Source organism: Saccostrea echinata, unplaced genomic scaffold (assembly GCF_033153115.1).
Source record: "Saccostrea echinata isolate AGI-Se365-2 ecotype Australia unplaced genomic scaffold, CSIRO_AGI_Sech_v1 ptg000272l, whole genome shotgun sequence".
In the NCBI taxonomy this organism is placed as follows: domain Eukaryota; kingdom Metazoa; phylum Mollusca; class Bivalvia; order Ostreida; family Ostreidae; genus Saccostrea; species Saccostrea echinata.
In genome coordinates this window covers 25,248-40,155 of record NW_026890021.1, presented here as the reverse complement: position 1 = coordinate 40,155, position 14,908 = coordinate 25,248, and the positions used below count along the sequence as shown (strand labels likewise).

The 14,908-nt window shown below is 30.9% G+C and overlaps 1 long non-coding RNA gene across 12 annotated transcripts in view; it reads left to right on the top strand.

Annotated features, from left to right (window-relative positions):
* The first annotated feature begins 44 nt into the window (after positions 1 to 44).
* LOC133177894 (uncharacterized) overlaps positions 45 to 14,908 on the top strand; it is a 35,064-nt gene continuing 20,200 nt past the window's right edge. For 7 of the 12 annotated variants that reach the window (XR_009719869.1, XR_009719874.1, XR_009719875.1 and 4 more), the window contains exons 1-18: positions 45 to 283; positions 361 to 818; positions 1,848 to 1,953; positions 2,639 to 2,721; positions 3,833 to 3,938; positions 4,624 to 4,706; positions 4,784 to 5,241; positions 6,271 to 6,376; positions 7,062 to 7,144; positions 8,256 to 8,361; positions 9,047 to 9,129; positions 9,207 to 9,664; positions 10,693 to 10,798; positions 11,484 to 11,566; positions 11,644 to 12,101; positions 13,130 to 13,235; positions 13,921 to 14,003; positions 14,081 to 14,538. This is a non-coding gene — a long non-coding RNA (uncharacterized LOC133177894). The remainder of the gene's footprint in view (positions 284 to 360; positions 819 to 1,847; positions 1,954 to 2,638; positions 2,722 to 3,832; positions 3,939 to 4,623; positions 4,707 to 4,783; positions 5,242 to 6,270; positions 6,377 to 7,061; positions 7,145 to 8,255; positions 8,362 to 9,046; positions 9,130 to 9,206; positions 9,665 to 10,692; positions 10,799 to 11,483; positions 11,567 to 11,643; positions 12,102 to 13,129; positions 13,236 to 13,920; positions 14,004 to 14,080; positions 14,539 to 14,908) is intronic. The other 5 variants (XR_009719877.1, XR_009719876.1, XR_009719873.1 and 2 more) reach the window with 5 other exon arrangements.

The window sequence follows — 14,908 nt, the reverse complement described above, 5'->3', positions numbered from 1 at the left end:
AAGACCTGCTGATTTTCTTCATTTTTCATTTATAACGGGTACCTGCTACCCTTATTGATTAACATGATCTATCTTAAGAGATTATGAGAAATAATAAGAAAAACAAGCAAAACATATGCTAGATTAATCATTTTATTTCAAAAGTTTGAAAGAAAAATGGAAAAATGCTTCAATTTATAGACATCTTTCCTATTTCACAGAATGAGGTCTGATTGACTGGGGTGTGAAATGTAACAGCCAGTGGTGTACTTCAGCTAGGACTGTCAGTCCCAATATTCATGAGGTGAGATAACCAATGAATATGTGTTCTAAATGTACTAAATTGACCACTTTTTATAAGTGTTTTCTATAACTCTATAGGAAAAACTCCTACATAAACAAATACATGGGTGCAGACATTTTGGACACCCAAAGTTGTGCAGAGAAGAAAATGCTACCTGGCACGTGATTGGTCATTAAGAGAAAAGACTAGTTATGTATTTGACAAGTGAAATAAAGGTGATAAAAATCTCATATCAAGACTTAGGCTCCTTTGAGATATGTAGGAGTTACAGGTAAAAGTTTGAAGGGAGGGATGCACTTTGGTTAGAGATTTTCATTTGGTGCTGAATGCACCTAGTTGTAAACAAATGGAATTTGAAAGTAAAAGTGCCGCGGCACGGTATATTTTTTCTGGCATGTTTTGTTTTACAAGATCTCGAACTTTCACGGCAAGAAAGTCATTTGCCCAAAATTCAATATATGTATCAGTGACAGGGGCTCAACTTTGTATGGAAGTCTATGGGAAAACATTTGGTGGTGTTTGTCCTATAGAGTAGGTATGTATGTCATAGGTAAACATTGATTACAGCCAAAAAATCAATCAATTCCTCTTTTTTTTTGGCATTGGGATTATATTTTAGTTGGTTTTTACTATTTGTATAAAAATTAGAGGGTTTGGGTAAACTGAGGCTCCCAATGGGGACTGCACATGGTGAAAAAATGCCAAAATTTTGCCCCTAGCTCTCATATTTTCAATAAATGTCCATGTAAATAATTGTAAATAAATATTTATGCTGAAATTTACTGTGAATGTTGAAAATAATACAATATTGATATTTATCGGCATCATCAATACACAAAACATGTGAACATCCCCCTCGCAGTTTGAGAAATTCATTTAAATCCATGTATTTTATGAGTGCATACATTTGTATAGATTGACTAATCATCTTTCAAATTTGTGTTAATCAGAGTTAATTGAATGATTTATAACAAAATGTGACTGTTGTTAACTAAATAGGTTACTTTGTTTTTACATAAGGGACCTAATCCAGCTGCAAAGTAGATTTTAGTCATGTCATCAGTGCTGGCTTGAAATAAAAGTTGTACTTTTGGTGAAACTGAGAGGTTACTAGTAGGAAATTTAATTTAAATTACTGTACAATATGTTTTAACAGAAAATACATTGAAAATGCAAGAAATGTGCAAAATTATAAGTGAAAAAATGGTGAAATATGTTTCTGAATATCCCTCCTCCTTGTCATATCCAATCTTGATATTATGTAGCAAAGGGGGGGGGGGTATTTTGTGCTCTAATGATGCTAAAAAAATGAAGGAAAATTTTATAGATGTAGTTTATTTGAATAACAAGAGTTATGCTTATCTGCAGTTATTTTTTTTCAATTTCTTTTCCATTTTGTTTTAGTATTATCTTAGTAAATTCTATTTAAACATGATTATTTTTAAGCTATTACATAACAAATGCTTATAAAAAATTCAAAAGATGGTGTAAGTAATAAACAATTACAATTTAAGCTACTACATGCATGTATCAGTATGTTTTAATAAAATAAAATGTATTTCAGCAATGCATTCTCAAGAAGGAGGAGATTAATGAACCCTCCCCTCTTACAATGAACAACACATGGACACTCTCAGGATGAACCCTTTGCATTCATTAACAGTTCCAAGGTATGGTTTTCTTAGAAAATCTAGTTAATCTCTTAATATTTAAGTTATTTAGAACTTTTAAAAGATTATTAGAATATAGATTTCCTCAGAACTGCAGTTATTTAAGCATTTTGCTTACAATTGAGCACTGCATTCAGTCGGACAACATGATTTATCTGCCCTTGGCATTTAATCAATTTATTAATTATGTCAATAATAAGAAATGATATGCAAATGAATATATTTGCCTTTTATGAAAATATACGTATTTAACATCAATTACATGAAATGATCATTAAAATTGGCTAAAATCTAGGTCACCCCCCTTCAGAATTACAAAATTTTCAGTGGGGATGTATTTGATTCTCTGATGCCAGCAACCCATTGCTGATATAATATTTTTAATCTTATTATCATTTAAACTAGATATATAATTCTCTTTCTTTCCATTGATTATTTTACCTACATTAGCCTTTCCTCTTTCCATAACTCAGCATTTTCTTACAAAGACCTGCTGATTTTCTTCATTTTTCATTTATAACGGGTACCTGCTACCCTTATTGATTAACATGATCTATCTTAAGAGATTATGAGAAATAATAAGAAAAACAAGCAAAACATATGCTAGATTAATCATTTTATTTCAAAAGTTTGAAAGAAAAATGGAAAAATGCTTCAATTTATAGACATCTTTCCTATTTCACAGAATGAGGTCTGATTGACTGGGGTGTGAAATGTAACAGCCAGTGGTGTACTTCAGCTAGGACTGTCAGTCCCAATATTCATGAGGTGAGATAACCAATGAATATGTGTTCTAAATGTACTAAATTGACCACTTTTTATAAGTGTTTTCTATAACTCTATAGAGTAGGTATGTATGTCATAGGTAAACATTGATTACAGCCAAAAAATCAATCAATTCCTCTTTTTTTTTGGCATTGGGATTATATTTTAGTTGGTTTTTACTATTTGTATAAAAATTAGAGGGTTTGGGTAAACTGAGGCTCCCAATGGGGACTGCACATGGTGAAAAAATGCCAAAATTTTGCCCCTAGCTCTCATATTTTCAATAAATGTCCATGTAAATAATTGTAAATAAATATTTATGCTGAAATTTACTGTGAATGTTGAAAATAATACAATATTGATATTTATCGGCATCATCAATACACAAAACATGTGAACATCCCCCTCGCAGTTTGAGAAATTCATTTAAATCCATGTATTTTATGAGTGCATACATTTGTATAGATTGACTAATCATCTTTCAAATTTGTGTTAATCAGAGTTAATTGAATGATTTATAACAAAATGTGACTGTTGTTAACTAAATAGGTTACTTTGTTTTTACATAAGGGACCTAATCCAGCTGCAAAGTAGATTTTAGTCATGTCATCAGTGCTGGCTTGAAATAAAAGTTGTACTTTTGGTGAAACTGAGAGGTTACTAGTAGGAAATTTAATTTAAATTACTGTACAATATGTTTTAACAGAAAATACATTGAAAATGCAAGAAATGTGCAAAATTATAAGTGAAAAAATGGTGAAATATGTTTCTGAATATCCCTCCTCCTTGTCATATCCAATCTTGATATTATGTAGCAAAGGGGGGGGGGGTATTTTGTGCTCTAATGATGCTAAAAAAATGAAGGAAAATTTTATAGATGTAGTTTATTTGAATAACAAGAGTTATGCTTATCTGCAGTTATTTTTTTTCAATTTCTTTTCCATTTTGTTTTAGTATTATCTTAGTAAATTCTATTTAAACATGATTATTTTTAAGCTATTACATAACAAATGCTTATAAAAAATTCAAAAGATGGTGTAAGTAATAAACAATTACAATTTAAGCTACTACATGCATGTATCAGTATGTTTTAATAAAATAAAATGTATTTCAGCAATGCATTCTCAAGAAGGAGGAGATTAATGAACCCTCCCCTCTTACAATGAACAACACATGGACACTCTCAGGATGAACCCTTTGCATTCATTAACAGTTCCAAGGTATGGTTTTCTTAGAAAATCTAGTTAATCTCTTAATATTTAAGTTATTTAGAACTTTTAAAAGATTATTAGAATATAGATTTCCTCAGAACTGCAGTTATTTAAGCATTTTGCTTACAATTGAGCACTGCATTCAGTCGGACAACATGATTTATCTGCCCTTGGCATTTAATCAATTTATTAATTATGTCAATAATAAGAAATGATATGCAAATGAATATATTTGCCTTTTATGAAAATATACGTATTTAACATCAATTACATGAAATGATCATTAAAATTGGCTAAAATCTAGGTCACCCCCCTTCAGAATTACAAAATTTTCAGTGGGGATGTATTTGATTCTCTGATGCCAGCAACCCATTGCTGATATAATATTTTTAATCTTATTATCATTTAAACTAGATATATAATTCTCTTTCTTTCCATTGATTATTTTACCTACATTAGCCTTTCCTCTTTCCATAACTCAGCATTTTCTTACAAAGACCTGCTGATTTTCTTCATTTTTCATTTATAACGGGTACCTGCTACCCTTATTGATTAACATGATCTATCTTAAGAGATTATGAGAAATAATAAGAAAAACAAGCAAAACATATGCTAGATTAATCATTTTATTTCAAAAGTTTGAAAGAAAAATGGAAAAATGCTTCAATTTATAGACATCTTTCCTATTTCACAGAATGAGGTCTGATTGACTGGGGTGTGAAATGTAACAGCCAGTGGTGTACTTCAGCTAGGACTGTCAGTCCCAATATTCATGAGGTGAGATAACCAATGAATATGTGTTCTAAATGTACTAAATTGACCACTTTTTATAAGTGTTTTCTATAACTCTATAGGAAAAACTCCTACATAAACAAATACATGGGTGCAGACATTTTGGACACCCAAAGTTGTGCAGAGAAGAAAATGCTACCTGGCACGTGATTGGTCATTAAGAGAAAAGACTAGTTATGTATTTGACAAGTGAAATAAAGGTGATAAAAATCTCATATCAAGACTTAGGCTCCTTTGAGATATGTAGGAGTTACAGGTAAAAGTTTGAAGGGAGGGATGCACTTTGGTTAGAGATTTTCATTTGGTGCTGAATGCACCTAGTTGTAAACAAATGGAATTTGAAAGTAAAAGTGCCGCGGCACGGTATATTTTTTCTGGCATGTTTTGTTTTACAAGATCTCGAACTTTCACGGCAAGAAAGTCATTTGCCCAAAATTCAATATATGTATCAGTGACAGGGGCTCAACTTTGTATGGAAGTCTATGGGAAAACATTTGGTGGTGTTTGTCCTATAGAGTAGGTATGTATGTCATAGGTAAACATTGATTACAGCCAAAAAATCAATCAATTCCTCTTTTTTTTTGGCATTGGGATTATATTTTAGTTGGTTTTTACTATTTGTATAAAAATTAGAGGGTTTGGGTAAACTGAGGCTCCCAATGGGGACTGCACATGGTGAAAAAATGCCAAAATTTTGCCCCTAGCTCTCATATTTTCAATAAATGTCCATGTAAATAATTGTAAATAAATATTTATGCTGAAATTTACTGTGAATGTTGAAAATAATACAATATTGATATTTATCGGCATCATCAATACACAAAACATGTGAACATCCCCCTCGCAGTTTGAGAAATTCATTTAAATCCATGTATTTTATGAGTGCATACATTTGTATAGATTGACTAATCATCTTTCAAATTTGTGTTAATCAGAGTTAATTGAATGATTTATAACAAAATGTGACTGTTGTTAACTAAATAGGTTACTTTGTTTTTACATAAGGGACCTAATCCAGCTGCAAAGTAGATTTTAGTCATGTCATCAGTGCTGGCTTGAAATAAAAGTTGTACTTTTGGTGAAACTGAGAGGTTACTAGTAGGAAATTTAATTTAAATTACTGTACAATATGTTTTAACAGAAAATACATTGAAAATGCAAGAAATGTGCAAAATTATAAGTGAAAAAATGGTGAAATATGTTTCTGAATATCCCTCCTCCTTGTCATATCCAATCTTGATATTATGTAGCAAAGGGGGGGGGGGTATTTTGTGCTCTAATGATGCTAAAAAAATGAAGGAAAATTTTATAGATGTAGTTTATTTGAATAACAAGAGTTATGCTTATCTGCAGTTATTTTTTTTCAATTTCTTTTCCATTTTGTTTTAGTATTATCTTAGTAAATTCTATTTAAACATGATTATTTTTAAGCTATTACATAACAAATGCTTATAAAAAATTCAAAAGATGGTGTAAGTAATAAACAATTACAATTTAAGCTACTACATGCATGTATCAGTATGTTTTAATAAAATAAAATGTATTTCAGCAATGCATTCTCAAGAAGGAGGAGATTAATGAACCCTCCCCTCTTACAATGAACAACACATGGACACTCTCAGGATGAACCCTTTGCATTCATTAACAGTTCCAAGGTATGGTTTTCTTAGAAAATCTAGTTAATCTCTTAATATTTAAGTTATTTAGAACTTTTAAAAGATTATTAGAATATAGATTTCCTCAGAACTGCAGTTATTTAAGCATTTTGCTTACAATTGAGCACTGCATTCAGTCGGACAACATGATTTATCTGCCCTTGGCATTTAATCAATTTATTAATTATGTCAATAATAAGAAATGATATGCAAATGAATATATTTGCCTTTTATGAAAATATACGTATTTAACATCAATTACATGAAATGATCATTAAAATTGGCTAAAATCTAGGTCACCCCCCTTCAGAATTACAAAATTTTCAGTGGGGATGTATTTGATTCTCTGATGCCAGCAACCCATTGCTGATATAATATTTTTAATCTTATTATCATTTAAACTAGATATATAATTCTCTTTCTTTCCATTGATTATTTTACCTACATTAGCCTTTCCTCTTTCCATAACTCAGCATTTTCTTACAAAGACCTGCTGATTTTCTTCATTTTTCATTTATAACGGGTACCTGCTACCCTTATTGATTAACATGATCTATCTTAAGAGATTATGAGAAATAATAAGAAAAACAAGCAAAACATATGCTAGATTAATCATTTTATTTCAAAAGTTTGAAAGAAAAATGGAAAAATGCTTCAATTTATAGACATCTTTCCTATTTCACAGAATGAGGTCTGATTGACTGGGGTGTGAAATGTAACAGCCAGTGGTGTACTTCAGCTAGGACTGTCAGTCCCAATATTCATGAGGTGAGATAACCAATGAATATGTGTTCTAAATGTACTAAATTGACCACTTTTTATAAGTGTTTTCTATAACTCTATAGAGTAGGTATGTATGTCATAGGTAAACATTGATTACAGCCAAAAAATCAATCAATTCCTCTTTTTTTTTGGCATTGGGATTATATTTTAGTTGGTTTTTACTATTTGTATAAAAATTAGAGGGTTTGGGTAAACTGAGGCTCCCAATGGGGACTGCACATGGTGAAAAAATGCCAAAATTTTGCCCCTAGCTCTCATATTTTCAATAAATGTCCATGTAAATAATTGTAAATAAATATTTATGCTGAAATTTACTGTGAATGTTGAAAATAATACAATATTGATATTTATCGGCATCATCAATACACAAAACATGTGAACATCCCCCTCGCAGTTTGAGAAATTCATTTAAATCCATGTATTTTATGAGTGCATACATTTGTATAGATTGACTAATCATCTTTCAAATTTGTGTTAATCAGAGTTAATTGAATGATTTATAACAAAATGTGACTGTTGTTAACTAAATAGGTTACTTTGTTTTTACATAAGGGACCTAATCCAGCTGCAAAGTAGATTTTAGTCATGTCATCAGTGCTGGCTTGAAATAAAAGTTGTACTTTTGGTGAAACTGAGAGGTTACTAGTAGGAAATTTAATTTAAATTACTGTACAATATGTTTTAACAGAAAATACATTGAAAATGCAAGAAATGTGCAAAATTATAAGTGAAAAAATGGTGAAATATGTTTCTGAATATCCCTCCTCCTTGTCATATCCAATCTTGATATTATGTAGCAAAGGGGGGGGGGGTATTTTGTGCTCTAATGATGCTAAAAAAATGAAGGAAAATTTTATAGATGTAGTTTATTTGAATAACAAGAGTTATGCTTATCTGCAGTTATTTTTTTTCAATTTCTTTTCCATTTTGTTTTAGTATTATCTTAGTAAATTCTATTTAAACATGATTATTTTTAAGCTATTACATAACAAATGCTTATAAAAAATTCAAAAGATGGTGTAAGTAATAAACAATTACAATTTAAGCTACTACATGCATGTATCAGTATGTTTTAATAAAATAAAATGTATTTCAGCAATGCATTCTCAAGAAGGAGGAGATTAATGAACCCTCCCCTCTTACAATGAACAACACATGGACACTCTCAGGATGAACCCTTTGCATTCATTAACAGTTCCAAGGTATGGTTTTCTTAGAAAATCTAGTTAATCTCTTAATATTTAAGTTATTTAGAACTTTTAAAAGATTATTAGAATATAGATTTCCTCAGAACTGCAGTTATTTAAGCATTTTGCTTACAATTGAGCACTGCATTCAGTCGGACAACATGATTTATCTGCCCTTGGCATTTAATCAATTTATTAATTATGTCAATAATAAGAAATGATATGCAAATGAATATATTTGCCTTTTATGAAAATATACGTATTTAACATCAATTACATGAAATGATCATTAAAATTGGCTAAAATCTAGGTCACCCCCCTTCAGAATTACAAAATTTTCAGTGGGGATGTATTTGATTCTCTGATGCCAGCAACCCATTGCTGATATAATATTTTTAATCTTATTATCATTTAAACTAGATATATAATTCTCTTTCTTTCCATTGATTATTTTACCTACATTAGCCTTTCCTCTTTCCATAACTCAGCATTTTCTTACAAAGACCTGCTGATTTTCTTCATTTTTCATTTATAACGGGTACCTGCTACCCTTATTGATTAACATGATCTATCTTAAGAGATTATGAGAAATAATAAGAAAAACAAGCAAAACATATGCTAGATTAATCATTTTATTTCAAAAGTTTGAAAGAAAAATGGAAAAATGCTTCAATTTATAGACATCTTTCCTATTTCACAGAATGAGGTCTGATTGACTGGGGTGTGAAATGTAACAGCCAGTGGTGTACTTCAGCTAGGACTGTCAGTCCCAATATTCATGAGGTGAGATAACCAATGAATATGTGTTCTAAATGTACTAAATTGACCACTTTTTATAAGTGTTTTCTATAACTCTATAGGAAAAACTCCTACATAAACAAATACATGGGTGCAGACATTTTGGACACCCAAAGTTGTGCAGAGAAGAAAATGCTACCTGGCACGTGATTGGTCATTAAGAGAAAAGACTAGTTATGTATTTGACAAGTGAAATAAAGGTGATAAAAATCTCATATCAAGACTTAGGCTCCTTTGAGATATGTAGGAGTTACAGGTAAAAGTTTGAAGGGAGGGATGCACTTTGGTTAGAGATTTTCATTTGGTGCTGAATGCACCTAGTTGTAAACAAATGGAATTTGAAAGTAAAAGTGCCGCGGCACGGTATATTTTTTCTGGCATGTTTTGTTTTACAAGATCTCGAACTTTCACGGCAAGAAAGTCATTTGCCCAAAATTCAATATATGTATCAGTGACAGGGGCTCAACTTTGTATGGAAGTCTATGGGAAAACATTTGGTGGTGTTTGTCCTATAGAGTAGGTATGTATGTCATAGGTAAACATTGATTACAGCCAAAAAATCAATCAATTCCTCTTTTTTTTGGCATTGGGATTATATTTTAGTTGGTTTTTACTATTTGTATAAAAATTAGAGGGTTTGGGTAAACTGAGGCTCCCAATGGGGACTGCACATGGTGAAAAAATGCCAAAATTTTGCCCCTAGCTCTCATATTTTCAATAAATGTCCATGTAAATAATTGTAAATAAATATTTATGCTGAAATTTACTGTGAATGTTGAAAATAATACAATATTGATATTTATCGGCATCATCAATACACAAAACATGTGAACATCCCCCTCGCAGTTTGAGAAATTCATTTAAATCCATGTATTTTATGAGTGCATACATTTGTATAGATTGACTAATCATCTTTCAAATTTGTGTTAATCAGAGTTAATTGAATGATTTATAACAAAATGTGACTGTTGTTAACTAAATAGGTTACTTTGTTTTTACATAAGGGACCTAATCCAGCTGCAAAGTAGATTTTAGTCATGTCATCAGTGCTGGCTTGAAATAAAAGTTGTACTTTTGGTGAAACTGAGAGGTTACTAGTAGGAAATTTAATTTAAATTACTGTACAATATGTTTTAACAGAAAATACATTGAAAATGCAAGAAATGTGCAAAATTATAAGTGAAAAAATGGTGAAATATGTTTCTGAATATCCCTCCTCCTTGTCATATCCAATCTTGATATTATGTAGCAAAGGGGGGGGGGGTATTTTGTGCTCTAATGATGCTAAAAAAATGAAGGAAAATTTTATAGATGTAGTTTATTTGAATAACAAGAGTTATGCTTATCTGCAGTTATTTTTTTTCAATTTCTTTTCCATTTTGTTTTAGTATTATCTTAGTAAATTCTATTTAAACATGATTATTTTTAAGCTATTACATAACAAATGCTTATAAAAAATTCAAAAGATGGTGTAAGTAATAAACAATTACAATTTAAGCTACTACATGCATGTATCAGTATGTTTTAATAAAATAAAATGTATTTCAGCAATGCATTCTCAAGAAGGAGGAGATTAATGAACCCTCCCCTCTTACAATGAACAACACATGGACACTCTCAGGATGAACCCTTTGCATTCATTAACAGTTCCAAGGTATGGTTTTCTTAGAAAATCTAGTTAATCTCTTAATATTTAAGTTATTTAGAACTTTTAAAAGATTATTAGAATATAGATTTCCTCAGAACTGCAGTTATTTAAGCATTTTGCTTACAATTGAGCACTGCATTCAGTCGGACAACATGATTTATCTGCCCTTGGCATTTAATCAATTTATTAATTATGTCAATAATAAGAAATGATATGCAAATGAATATATTTGCCTTTTATGAAAATATACGTATTTAACATCAATTACATGAAATGATCATTAAAATTGGCTAAAATCTAGGTCACCCCCCTTCAGAATTACAAAATTTTCAGTGGGGATGTATTTGATTCTCTGATGCCAGCAACCCATTGCTGATATAATATTTTTAATCTTATTATCATTTAAACTAGATATATAATTCTCTTTCTTTCCATTGATTATTTTACCTACATTAGCCTTTCCTCTTTCCATAACTCAGCATTTTCTTACAAAGACCTGCTGATTTTCTTCATTTTTCATTTATAACGGGTACCTGCTACCCTTATTGATTAACATGATCTATCTTAAGAGATTATGAGAAATAATAAGAAAAACAAGCAAAACATATGCTAGATTAATCATTTTATTTCAAAAGTTTGAAAGAAAAATGGAAAAATGCTTCAATTTATAGACATCTTTCCTATTTCACAGAATGAGGTCTGATTGACTGGGGTGTGAAATGTAACAGCCAGTGGTGTACTTCAGCTAGGACTGTCAGTCCCAATATTCATGAGGTGAGATAACCAATGAATATGTGTTCTAAATGTACTAAATTGACCACTTTTTATAAGTGTTTTCTATAACTCTATAGGAAAAACTCCTACATAAACAAATACATGGGTGCAGACATTTTGGACACCCAAAGTTGTGCAGAGAAGAAAATGCTACCTGGCACGTGATTGGTCATTAAGAGAAAAGACTAGTTATGTATTTGACAAGTGAAATAAAGGTGATAAAAATCTCATATCAAGACTTAGGCTCCTTTGAGATATGTAGGAGTTACAGGTAAAAGTTTGAAGGGAGGGATGCACTTTGGTTAGAGATTTTCATTTGGTGCTGAATGCACCTAGTTGTAAACAAATGGAATTTGAAAGTAAAAGTGCCGCGGCACGGTATATTTTTTCTGGCATGTTTTGTTTTACAAGATCTCGAACTTTCACGGCAAGAAAGTCATTTGCCCAAAATTCAATATATGTATCAGTGACAGGGGCTCAACTTTGTATGGAAGTCTATGGGAAAACATTTGGTGGTGTTTGTCCTATAGAGTAGGTATGTATGTCATAGGTAAACATTGATTACAGCCAAAAAATCAATCAATTCCTCTTTTTTTTGGCATTGGGATTATATTTTAGTTGGTTTTTACTATTTGTATAAAAATTAGAGGGTTTGGGTAAACTGAGGCTCCCAATGGGGACTGCACATGGTGAAAAAATGCCAAAATTTTGCCCCTAGCTCTCATATTTTCAATAAATGTCCATGTAAATAATTGTAAATAAATATTTATGCTGAAATTTACTGTGAATGTTGAAAATAATACAATATTGATATTTATCGGCATCATCAATACACAAAACATGTGAACATCCCCCTCGCAGTTTGAGAAATTCATTTAAATCCATGTATTTTATGAGTGCATACATTTGTATAGATTGACTAATCATCTTTCAAATTTGTGTTAATCAGAGTTAATTGAATGATTTATAACAAAATGTGACTGTTGTTAACTAAATAGGTTACTTTGTTTTTACATAAGGGACCTAATCCAGCTGCAAAGTAGATTTTAGTCATGTCATCAGTGCTGGCTTGAAATAAAAGTTGTACTTTTGGTGAAACTGAGAGGTTACTAGTAGGAAATTTAATTTAAATTACTGTACAATATGTTTTAACAGAAAATACATTGAAAATGCAAGAAATGTGCAAAATTATAAGTGAAAAAATGGTGAAATATGTTTCTGAATATCCCTCCTCCTTGTCATATCCAATCTTGATATTATGTAGCAAAGGGGGGGGGGGTATTTTGTGCTCTAATGATGCTAAAAAAATGAAGGAAAATTTTATAGATGTAGTTTATTTGAATAACAAGAGTTATGCTTATCTGCAGTTATTTTTTTTCAATTTCTTTTCCATTTTGTTTTAGTATTATCTTAGTAAATTCTATTTAAACATGATTATTTTTAAGCTATTACATAACAAATGCTTATAAAAAATTCAAAAGATGGTGTAAGTAATAAACAATTACAATTTAAGCTACTACATGCATGTATCAGTATGTTTTAATAAAATAAAATGTATTTCAGCAATGCATTCTCAAGAAGGAGGAGATTAATGAACCCTCCCCTCTTACAATGAACAACACATGGACACTCTCAGGATGAACCCTTTGCATTCATTAACAGTTCCAAGGTATGGTTTTCTTAGAAAATCTAGTTAATCTCTTAATATTTAAGTTATTTAGAACTTTTAAAAGATTATTAGAATATAGATTTCCTCAGAACTGCAGTTATTTAAGCATTTTGCTTACAATTGAGCACTGCATTCAGTCGGACAACATGATTTATCTGCCCTTGGCATTTAATCAATTTATTAATTATGTCAATAATAAGAAATGATATGCAAATGAATATATTTGCCTTTTATGAAAATATACGTATTTAACATCAATTACATGAAATGATCATTAAAATTGGCTAAAATCTAGGTCACCCCCCTTCAGAATTACAAAATTTTCAGTGGGGATGTATTTGATTCTCTGATGCCAGCAACCCATTGCTGATATAATATTTTTAATCTTATTATCATTTAAACTAGATATATAATTCTCTTTCTTTCCATTGATTATTTTACCTACATTAGCCTTTCCTCTTTCCATAACTCAGCATTTTCTTACAAAGACCTGCTGATTTTCTTCATTTTTCATTTATAACGGGTACCTGCTACCCTTATTGATTAACATGATCTATCTTAAGAGATTATGAGAAATAATAAGAAAAACAAGCAAAACATATGCTAGATTAATCATTTTATTTCAAAAGTTTGAAAGAAAAATGGAAAAATGCTTCAATTTATAGACATCTTTCCTATTTCACAGAATGAGGTCTGATTGACTGGGGTGTGAAATGTAACAGCCAGTGGTGTACTTCAGCTAGGACTGTCAGTCCCAATATTCATGAGGTGAGATAACCAATGAATATGTGTTCTAAATGTACTAAATTGACCACTTTTTATAAGTGTTTTCTATAACTCTATAGGAAAAACTCCTACATAAACAAATACATGGGTGCAGACATTTTGGACACCCAAAGTTGTGCAGAGAAGAAAATGCTACCTGGCACGTGATTGGTCATTAAGAGAAAAGACTAGTTATGTATTTGACAAGTGAAATAAAGGTGATAAAAATCTCATATCAAGACTTAGGCTCCTTTGAGATATGTAGGAGTTACAGGTAAAAGTTTGAAGGGAGGGATGCACTTTGGTTAGAGATTTTCATTTGGTGCTGAATGCACCTAGTTGTAAACAAATGGAATTTGAAAGTAAAAGTGCCGCGGCACGGTATATTTTTTCTGGCATGTTTTGTTTTACAAGATCTCGAACTTTCACGGCAAGAAAGTCATTTGCCCAAAATTCAATATATGTATCAGTGACAGGGGCTCAACTTTGTATGGAAGTCTATGGGAAAACATTTGGTGGTGTTTGTCCTATAGAGTAGGTACATGTATGTATGTCATAGGTAAACATTGATTACAGCCAAAAAATCAATCAATTCCTCTTTTTTTTGGCATTGGGATTATATTTTAGTTGGTTTTTACTATTTGTATAAAAATTAGAGGGTTTGGGTAAACTGAGGCTCCCAATGGGGACTGCACATGGTGAAAAAATGCCAAAACCCTAGCTCTCATATTTTCAATAAATGTCCATGTAAATAATTGTAAATAAATATTTATGCTGAAATTTACTGTGAATGTTGAAAATAATACAATATTGATATTTATCGGCATCATCAATACACAAAACATGTGAACATCCCCCTCGCAGTTTGAGAAATTCATTTAAATCCATGTATTTTATGAGTGCATACA